This window comes from Phasianus colchicus, chromosome 36 (genome assembly GCF_987193195.1).
Source record: "Phasianus colchicus chromosome 36, bPhaCol1.hap1.1, whole genome shotgun sequence".
Classification (NCBI taxonomy): Eukaryota; Metazoa; Chordata; class Aves; order Galliformes; family Phasianidae; genus Phasianus; species Phasianus colchicus.
Genome location: NC_143471.1, coordinates 928,159 through 934,616, shown reverse-complemented (window position 1 = coordinate 934,616; position 6,458 = coordinate 928,159). Strand labels below are relative to the sequence as shown.

Sequence of the window (6,458 nt, the reverse complement as noted above, 5' to 3'; positions counted from 1 at the left end):
AAGACAGCAGAGATTTCTTAAAAGGCAATAATCACGACCACTGCCCAGCGGCCGCATGGCACCACCAGGGCGGCCCCTGCCAGGCCTGACAGCAGCCGGGCTCTGCTGCCCCCGCCACGGCCCCCACAGCCCACCAGCCCAGGCTCTGCAGAGCGGGGGCATCAACACCAACCCCCGTCCCCCAGCACCATCCATCCTTCAGGGGTCGGGAGCGGTCCCTCCAGGTTGTCAGTTTGGGGGCATTATCCAACACCCAGTTTGGGGGCATTATCCAACACCCAGAAAACCACCCAGAATGCCAGGGAGAAGGATACCAGGCCCTGCAGCCCCCAGCAAAGCACCACCTCTGCCCTCCCACTCCTCTCTGTCATCCATCAAGAGGTGGGAGCGGCACCCATGGGGGGGGCACCATGCAACACCTGTAAAACCACTGCCTGGGGGAAGTAGGACAGGCACAGCAGGCCCCTGAGCTCCCCTCTTCCCCCTGCCCCCCCCAGCATCACCTCTGCCCTCCCACTTCTCTCCACCATCAGTCAGGAGGTGGGAGCACCCCCGGCGTGTGGGTTTGGGGGCATCATCTGCCAGCCAGAGAACTATGGCCGACATCAACCGGGGCTTTCCAGGCTGTGCTGTGCCAATAAATAGAAAGTACCCCCACAATTGTCGCGCTGTACTGTTGTCATGTCATTACCTGACCCCAACATCCTATCCCCATCCCGTACCCCATATCCATATCTATCCCAAATCCGTATCCGCACATCCATCCCATGTCCATTCCATATACTTACCCCAATGCATTCTCATCCCAGTCCCATCCCATATCTATATCCCATCCCCAATCCATCCCATGTTCTTCCCATATTGATCCCATCTCCATCCTAAACTCATCCCGTATCCATCCCATATCCACATCCTCACACCCCAATCCTAAATTTCACATCCCAATCCCACATCCAACATGCCAATTCCAATTCCAAACCTCATTCCCAATCCCACATCCCAACCCCATCTCCCACCTGTCAATCCCAATCCCATATCCCACCCCCTATAGCAATAGGGCACACCCTTTGGCCCTGTGGTTGTGTGGGGAAAAGAGGTGAACAGACTCTCTACGAGGCAGGAAGGACATCTGGGGGCAAAGGGAGGAGTGGGACAGGAGAGCCAGGAGTTGTGAGGGGCTTCTATGGGACACAAAAGGTGTCCGACTGGGGGGGGACTAGAAGTCAAATGGGGGAACGGACTCCAGGGGTAAGGAAGGAGCACACAGGGGATACAGGGGTCAGAAAAAGGGGGAGAAGGGAGGACAGGGGACCTTGGCTGTCAAATACAGCGGCCCCCGCCGAGCGGAAGCCCCGAGCACCGCAGAGATGCCGCGGGGCCGAGGCAGAGCAGCACGCGGCCCCCCAGCACCTTAAGCCCGGCCCACCTGAAGGCAGTGACACTCAGAGACACCCAATATCGTCCAGTGAAGGTGACACCCAACCACAGTGACACCAGCGACCCCATGTCACACCCACACCAGACCCCACGTGTCCCCGACTGTCCCCAGACCCCCTCCCTGTACCTGTCCTTGTCACCTCTTCAATGAGGATGGCACCGCGCTGCAGTTGTGCCACCATGGCAGGGGGGACAGCGTGGGACGGTCATGGACAGCCAGGGTGACAGCATCACCCGGCTCCAGGAGCTGCAGAGCGCTGATGGGGCTCTCGAGGTAGACGGGTTGGTACGGCCCCAGGTTCCATGGTTACAGTGACAGTGAGAACTTCGGGGACGGGCGGTTGTCCCGGTGTCACCCTGAGGCCCTGGGGGGAGATGTTTCCGTGGGGCTTTGCACGGGGATTTGGTGAGAACCATCCATTTCTGAAAGGAAGTGCGGAAAAAAATACAACTAAATTGACACAGTACTGATTTTAAGGGAAGCAGACATTTTTGGGGGCGATCCCACGGAGACAAAGCAGAGCGAGAACGTGTCGCTATGTGAGGTTGTCCTCAAAATCCCCATTGGAGACCTCTGCCGGACTCCGGGAACCCCTGGGGACACACTGGTCTCCCAGAGACCCCTCTGGGACATCTCCAACCCTTCTGGATGACTCCAGGACCTTCCTGGACACCACAAGACAACTCTGAAACATCTCCAGACCCTTCCAGAAGACAACAGGACCCTTTGAACCCACCTGAGAACTCCCTAGACCCTACAGGACCATTCTGGAACATCCCCAGACCCTTCTGGATGACTCCAGGACCACTCAGACCCACATGAGAACTCCCTGGACCCTACCAGACTCTACTGGGACATCCCAGTGGCTCCTCAGAGCTCCTGGACACATCCTGGGAGCTTCCTGATCCTTCAATGGACCTCCAGGACCATCCTGGGGACCCCCTGGACAACTCCAAGACCCCTCCAAGACATCTCCAGACCCTTCTGTATGAATCCAAAGACCCCCAGCACCCACCGGGGGACCCCCTGCGCACCCCCAGACCCTTCTAGGACATCTCCAGATTCTTCTGCACGACTCCAGGAGTGGATAGGAGAGGCTGTGGGAGGAAAACAGGGGTTACTGAGGCTTCCATGCTGTGTAAAGGGAGTCTGGGGACAGACCTTAGGGGGACACTGGGCAGGGGGAAAGAGGGGAATGAGGTCTCAGTGGTGTTGAAAGAGAGTCTGGGGGGAACTGAGTGGCTTGTGTGGGGGAAAGAGGTGAACAGAGTCTCTACGAGGCAGAAAGGACATCTGAGGGCAGACGGAGTAGTGGAGGAGGAGAGCCAGGAGTTGTGAGGGGCTTCTATGGGACACAAAAGGTGTCCGACTGGGGGGGGCTAGAAGTCAAAATGGGGGAACGGACTCCAGGGGTCAGGGAAGAGCGCACGGGGGGGTACAGGGGTCAGAAAAAGGGGTGAGGAGGTGGGGGGAGAAGGGAGGACAGGGGACCTTGGCAGTCAAATACAGGGGACTGGGGCGTGGTTGGAGACTCTAGGGATCAGAATGGGGGAAATGGAGTGGGGGTACCTGGGGGGAGGAGAGGGGATTCTATGGGTCAGACAGAGGGGACTGGGAAAGGGGGGGGAATCTAGGGAACAGAATGAGTAGGGGGGGGAGGGACACTGGGGATCAGAATGGGGAGGGACGAGGGATTGAGCGGGGGGGTCGGGGACAGTCAAGGGGACCTTGGGGGTCAGAATGGGGACGGCACGGAGAGAGGGGTGGAAGAGGACTATAGCGATCAGAATGGGGGAACTGGAGGGGAGGGGGGAACGGGGAGAGGGTGTAACCCCGGCAGTGACACAGAGGGACTGGGGGGGTGGGCGATCAGCAGCGGGGGGAGGGGCGGAGGGCAGCGAAATACACGGGCTGGGGGAGGCGGGGAGACACAGGGCAGCGGCCCCCGCCGAGCGGAAGCCCCGAGCACCGCAGAGACGCCGCGGGGCCGAGGCAGAGCAGCACGCGGCCCCCCAGCACCTTAAGCCCGGCCCGCTGCCCCCCGATCACCCACCTGTAGGAGCCGAGCCGGCGCTCGGAGCCCCGAGGTGCCCCGCGGCGCCGGAGCGGTGCGGGACCCGGCACGACTTCCGCGTGGCCGGCTGCTCGGGTCGCAGCGTGATGACGTCACTCGGCCGGGCCGAGGCCGGGGCCGGGGCCGGGGGCGGTGCCGCAGCCACAACCGCGGAGCGGCGCGGGCGCGCTCAGGCGCCGTCGGCATGGAGACGCGGGGACGGCTGCACGCGCCGCACGGAGGCAGGGCGCGCCGTCGCCATGGCAACGCGGCCCGCACGCGCGGCCTGAAGCCCGAGTGGGGCTCGAGGGGCAGCGGGGGGCGAGGAAGACGGGAGGGGGGGAACGGAGAGCCCTCGGGGATCTCCTGGGGAGGTGGGGAGGGGTCGGGCAGATCAGGATCAGGATCAGGCTGAGGTGCTCAGCGCCTTCTTTGCCTGCAGGCTTTGCTGGTTGTTCCCTGGGCACGCAGCCCCTCGTGCTGCTGGGTAGGGATGGGGAGCAGAATCGGCCCTGCAGGTCATTATCACGCGGCCGTGGCACGGCTTACTTGACTCGCTTTTCTCTTCCTTCTGGAGATGTCCTTGGCTCTCAGCGTTGCTTTCTCGTGCCGTTGGTGTTGCTGCACAGCTGCTGCTCTGAGCAGTCGTTCTTGTGCTCGCACAGGGTCGGGCCCGGTCAGCACGGGTTCCTGAAGGCAGGTCCTGTCTGGCGAAGCTGATTTCGTTCTCTGACAAGGTTGACTCGCGGAATCAGACTCCACAAGCCGAAGTGAGATTATGAAGCAGGTACGTTTTAATCAGTGCTGCGCGGGCACGGGGTGCAAGGGGGATATTTCCACCTATCTTGCCCAATGTAAGGAAGAAGCTTGGTACAGATACAGGCCGAAGGAATAGACCATCAGTGGAATTCGCATCCATATTCATGACATTCCTGACTTATCGCCATGAGCAGTGGGGGTCTCCTTTGATGGTGAGAAGACCCATTGTCTCTGACAGAAGTATTCCGATCCTGACCCATTCCTTGTGTAATGTTGCAACAGTTTCCAGATGTCCTCTTCTTATCTGACCACACATCCTGCTTAGCTACATTCCTAAACAAGAGTTAATCCTTATCTTGTCCTCTCCTTACTCAATTCCCCCCTTTTTCTTGAACCTAGCAAATTCTTTTGCTAAATTGCTCCATTCGGGAAAAGGGAAGTTTTGAAATAACTCCCGCTTTCCACTCTCTGCCTTAGCTTGTGCTTTTTCCATTCCTCATAACTATCCCCAGAAGTTTTACATATCCATAATGCACATCTCATTGCAACACACATAAACAGAGCAAGATGATTATAATAATACAAGCCACAGAGAGTTGCTTTAGCCACGCAAAGTTAGGTAACCAGCTGGTAAGCTTTTCCCACAATTCTGTGAATCCTAATGAGCTATCATCCCTCGTTACCTGATGAAGTAATTTAGTGTGCTCCCATATTGCCTGTAGATCAGTCTCTATCCCTTGAGTCTTATCTACATAAGCACAACAACTCTGATTAATTATCACACGAACCCCTCCCTCTTTGGCTGTTAGGAGATCCAATGCCATTCTATTTTGTAATACAACCTTACTAAGCATTGAAATCTCAACTTGTAATGCTTTGACTGCATCAGCAGTAGCGTTCTCTATTACCTTTAGAGTGGCTGAAATATTAACAATTGCTTTCTCCAGCTCACTTACTCCAAGAGATGGGATGAGCCATCTCACAAAGCTGTGGAAACCAGTGGGTTTTTCCACCAAAGGATTTAGTACTCTTCTCACCCGTCTCCAGGATGTTCTCAAGAGTCCCCGTGGTATTTCCTTATGCACCGTGGTCTGAGGTACCAAGTATCCTGCAGAGCATGTTCCAATGCAATTGGGAGGCAGTGCTTTTCGTGCCTGCCCATCCCCACATAACCACCAGTATCCATAAGGTAATCTGCATGGATTAGACGTACCCTCTTGTTGGGTAAAAGACGTTCCCGTTCTCACAATCCCAAGTACATTCTTATCTGTAGGCCAAGATGAATTTTCACTTGTGCTAGGATCGCACCCTATGCCCTGCTTCCACCTTGTAGTTTCGTTGAGTCCTGATACTGTTCTCGAATTCCCATACTCCCAGCTACATCCTATACCTGTTAAATTTCACCACCCGACTTTCACACTAATTTTCCCTATCCACAAAGATAGATTTAGAGGAATTAATAATCAACAGATCAAACTTGGGGCCCTTTTGTAATTTATCCTCTATTCCATACTTACATTCCCCATGTTGCACCCAATTTGGAATTGTCCAATTAAGCGCTACTACCCCATAGACTGGCACCCCCCCTGCTCTGGGGAGGGCCGTACATATCCAACAATTTGTTAGGTTAAAATTTTGGGCCACTGCCCGAGTAGCTACTACCTTCCCAGGCTAAAGCAAATCTTATGAGGTTAATTACAATGCACAGTTTATCCATTTTTCTTAATTGTTAGCCGGAGGGGTCCTTTCTCCTCGCAGTCCACTGTGGTCGGACCGTCTTCTTCAGGCGCTTCCTCAGGCATGCCATGCCTTGTTCTCTGGTTTGATCTCGTGCAGGATCTTCTTGCAACGTGTAAGACAAAATATACATATATACACCTATGTACAGAGCCCACATACCAAACAATTACTGATACAAGTACACTTTGCAATGATGTTTTCCACCAGAGATATATAAGCATTTACATCAAATGCTGCACTTAATCAAATTAACATTTAACAATTATAAGAGCCCGCATTACTGTCTCTGGATTCACAATTTTAAGGGTCCAGCTGACTTCAGTTCCCATTGTATTTGAGGGATCAAGCCGTCAAGGCCTTGGGCTCTAGTTCCTAGAACCAGTTTCTCTATTTCCTGACGCTAGTCTTGTAGACTTACCACATGCTCGGTATTTCACTCCCTACCTGGGTAGAGATCCTGTTTGTACA

At 55.2% G+C, this 6,458-nt stretch overlaps 1 pseudogene; it reads right to left on the bottom strand.

Annotated features, from left to right (window-relative positions):
- Nucleotides 1-4,241: 4,241 nt before the first annotated feature.
- LOC149913550 (endogenous retrovirus group V member 2 Env polyprotein-like) lies at nucleotides 4,242-5,650 on the bottom strand (annotated as a pseudogene).
- Between the last annotated feature and the right edge of the window lie 808 nt (nucleotides 5,651-6,458).